At 37.6% G+C, this 4,274-nt stretch overlaps 1 pseudogene; it reads right to left on the bottom strand.

Moving 5' to 3' along the window:
- Positions 1 to 238: 238 nt before the first annotated feature.
- Positions 239 to 760, bottom strand: LOC112485005 (annotated as a pseudogene).
- Positions 761 to 4,274: the final 3,514 nt, after the last annotated feature.

The raw sequence follows: 4,274 nt of genomic DNA, 5'->3' as shown, positions 1-4,274 counted from the left end.
AGAATGAGTCTCGAGATAGAAACTAAGTTCATTTAGAGAAAAATAAAGTTACTCTTTCTGTTTACTCAGGAGTCTGTGATCTGAAATATCATATCCACCACAGCATTTTTGCAGTAAACAGGTGAGTAAGTGAACATCACACTCATCGTTACTAGGAAAAAGTAAACATCGTTTTTTAAGTATAATTTCTATTTTTTTTTCCAGAGAATTTTTCTTTAGTACTTAAGGACTTAGCTCCTTACATGTGCTTTGGCCGAGGTCGTGGGGCAGCACCCATAGGTCTGAATTGGCATAGGCGCGTTCGGTCCTTAAGAGCTTCAGGAGAACAGTTCCTGACTACCTCGCTGTGAGTGGCACAATTCACACAGTAAGGTAGTTTCACATACAGCTTGGGAAGCATGGAGGCATCAAAGACTCTCACTTCAGAAATGTCTCCAAAGGCTGAGGCCTCTACTGTGTTTTGAATGAAAAACTTCTTAACGACCTTGTCTTTGGGCACAGATCAGGTACACCTGGTGCTTTGAACAGGCTGCACGTGGCCGTGGCCCTTTTTGGCAGGATCATTCCTTTTTTTCCTGATCCTTTTGGAAGCAAGGACCCAAGAAAGGAAAAAGTAAACATCTTTCTCCAGTAAACAGATGAGCTGCAAGGTGCTCTGCAATGGAACATACGTGTGGATTAGACAGTAATCCCCTAGGAGGACAGGGCCAGTGGTTCTGTCATAATCATAGCTCAAGTGCGTAACATTTGGTGTCCTCATTGAGGGCTTATTTGCTGAATAATGGAGGAGTGATTGAATGTTCTGTAGCTCCAAAGGAATCCTATGGTGTGGTAAAATGAAACACCACATATAGGCGAGCATATAAAACAATTGCAAATGAAACTAGTTATCACTATTTTCCTTCTGGCAGAAATAGTCAAGACTCTGGAATTTTGTGAGCACTGGCTTAAGGAGTAATAAAATGCCCTTCAACATCTAAGCCCTAATTGTTTTGTTTTTTTTTTTACATATATCAAAATGATAGTTTTGTATCTCTTTAATGTCTCACTAGCTACCTATTTGTTAATGATAATATAGTAATAATAGCTAGCATTCATGATAAGCACAAGTATACTAAGCTAAGCTCTTTAGGTATTTTATCTCATTTAAAAGGCACGACAATTCTATGAGGTAGTAATTACTTTTATTGCCATTTTTCAAATAAGGAAAATGAGGCTGAGAGAGGATAAGTAACTCAGAATGCCACCCCTGGGTAGTGCTAAGACTTGAAACCTGGACTTGCTTTTAGCCATTATGCTATATTGCCTCTAGATTGTGGGAAATATATTCAGAAGTCATTTGTTTTTAACTTTTGATTTTTAATATCAAGTACTCTGTATTGAAAAAAATAATTGTAATAGCCAGTAGTTGCCACCATCCTCTCTTTTCTCGTCTATCTTTGCAGCAGAGAGGGGAAGAACAGTCCTGTCAAGGAGATTACTACAAAAAAAGTGAATCAATGAAAACCATGAGGGTACACAGGAAAACTGCTGCTAAGAGAGGTTACTGAAACCCATTGCTGGTCCTCCTCCTCCAGTGATTACAGAGCTGGGTCTTGTTGACCATATCTAGCTGCAGCAAGTGCTAAAGAAAGCATATTTATTCCTACTGAGCCCCCTGGGTCACATTAGTTGCTTAGGGAAAATATCAAAAAATGCCTTTTAGCTCTTGCCTTTAGCTCTTCTAATGCTGCTGGGGTGGCTGCTGCAATGGTGTACTTCTCTCCCCTTCATCCTTATCACACCTGGTTTCAGGTGCTATTAGACACTGAGTATCTAGTGTGCTGAAATGGATGGAATATCATTTCAGAATACTACTTCATGCAATATTTATATCCTCTTTTTCTCCCTAGCTCAAAATAGGACTTTAAAATTGCCTACTGCATGGTTTTCTAACTTTACCTTGTGAGTTTATCTACCACTTTTCCTACAATATACAATTCCCAGAAGAGCTGTAGCTAGAAATAAATTTGTCAGGCATATATTTCTGAAAACTCTCCCCTCCTGTATTAGCACTCTATTTTTCTCTATTTTAGCTCCAGTCTGCTGAAATGGCCACTTTCCTTCTGAACTCTCTCTTTCCCATCTATCCTAAGGGAACATGGGCATGTTCTTGGGGGTGGGAATTTTATTGATAGAATGAAGAGCTCTTCTCAGAATATGACGCCATTGCTCTAAGACTTAGCAGCCAATAGTGCAGCCATGCTTCAGGTTCCCCCACACATTGTAAGGCTCTGTTTACCATGCTCAGTGCTGGGTATGTATATTAGAGACAATCACCCTTACCCTTTTTTAAAAAGTCTCTTCTGTATATAGTGTAACTACAGGCCAGGTGTCAGCAAATTATAGCCTGTGGAACAAATCTGGCCTAACATCCATTTCTGTAAATAAAGTTTTATTGGAACACAGCCACACCCATTCATTTATGTATTCTCTATGGCTGCTTTTGTGCTACAACAGCAGAGTTGAGTAGTTTCAGCAGAGAATATCTGGTCCCCAAAGCCTAAATATTTACTATATCGTCTTTTACTGGGAAAAAAAAATCACCAACTCATGGTGTAGACTATTGTCATGACTATTCTCATTATACACTATTTCCATAACTCCAATGGCCAACATTCACTGGGCCAAGAGAACCAATCTGGAAGCTTGTCTCCTCTAGTCAGATTCTATCCCCCAGAATTTGTAAAGACCATAGTCAAGTGGTCCATTTGTAAGCAGAGTTTAGGAAGTGGGTCCATGTCAAGATTGAAGAATTAAACTACTCTACAGAGAGAAAGAGAGATGTTGGATCTTGCTTCCTTGAGAAAACAGAAATGTTGGAAATAACAGCTGTGTTGGCTCCTGACTTTCCTGTTCTTGGTTCTAGTCTCTCACAAGCCCCAGCTGCATATTTTGACCTTAGATTTCAGGAGATAACCCTCTTTGCTTCCAATTTCCTTTTTTCCTTAAGCTCATTTTGTGACCACGTCAGTAACTTTAGGCCTTGGGTATGCTTAAGGTTTTCACTCAACATCTTTTCTTTTATAAAGTTTGCTTCATCTTCCCTTGGCTGTATAATTCTCTTCTTAAACAGTTAAACCCAGGGATAGCATATGTGACAACAATGTGAATTATATTAGCAATTGATTCCTGTGGGGGGAAGGAAGAGTGCAGGTGGGACAATAGGGATAGAAAATGACTGCCCTGTGATAATTTGGGCCTTTACCAATGCAGAAGTGTACGAAACATTTCACTCTCTTTACTTTTGTGTCAGTGCAGATGGCAAAAAATATTTTTTTATTTACTTCACAAAAATATGGTCCTGTTGTTTTCAACTTGGCCTCACTAATTATGTGGTGATTTTTTTTAGTAGTATTTAGATTTTTTCAAATGTGTTTCCAAAAATATAGGAAAGGGGAAAACTCTCTAAGCTTTGTGGGACTTCTCCAAACATCTAATTAGCATAGTAGCAGCTGAAAATTTACAATAATACTTTGATTAAGGCAGGTAGGTGTGGTGTCATATTGCCAGCCGTTTTCCTTTTGCATTGATTTTATTAATATTTTACTCAGAAATGTGGGGCTCATGAACTATTTCAAAAATAAACAACATGGCAAACAAACAACAACCGGTAAGGTCATTGTGAGGTGCAGTAATCATAGTATCTCTATTACAGTTACCCATTCTTTAAAAATTGAGTGTTCCAATCTTTTGTTCCTAGATAGAGGCAGACATGTGATGAAGAAACAGCCAGAGAAGAAAGTAGTAGAATTTAGAGGGCAGAGCGTTTATTGATCTCTGAGCATTTTTAAACTTTTGTAGGATTTATAGAACTTATAGTTTTTCTTCTCTGTTACAGTATATGACAGTGCCCTCCTAGAACACTCTATATGCAATTAATGGTGTACTTAAAAGGCGTTAAACAATATTTCATGGTTGTCGAAAACATTATACTTAATTTTAGAAAAGACAGATTGGCTGTATAAATAAAGATGGGTTTTTGGAACTTTATCCAAAGGGATACTTTTTAATGTAGTACCTACCCTATTGATTAAAGAAACCATAAAACTCTCGCACCCATATTATTTAAAATTTTCAAGATTTGATATTTATCCCATATGACTTCATATGTATCTTTTTGTTTGTTTGTTTAGATTTCTCTTTACTCAATAAGTTTTGATATTTCTACACCTTCAAAGGTATTTCTACACCTTATATTTGTCTGCTAAATTTACCTTATTTTTTTAACATAC

Source organism: Pteropus alecto, unplaced genomic scaffold, assembly GCF_000325575.1.
Source record: "Pteropus alecto unplaced genomic scaffold, ASM32557v1 scaffold270, whole genome shotgun sequence".
Classification (NCBI taxonomy): domain Eukaryota; kingdom Metazoa; phylum Chordata; class Mammalia; order Chiroptera; family Pteropodidae; genus Pteropus; species Pteropus alecto.
The sequence above is the reverse complement of the archived record's forward strand: the minus strand, read 5'-3'. Positions and strand labels throughout refer to the sequence as shown.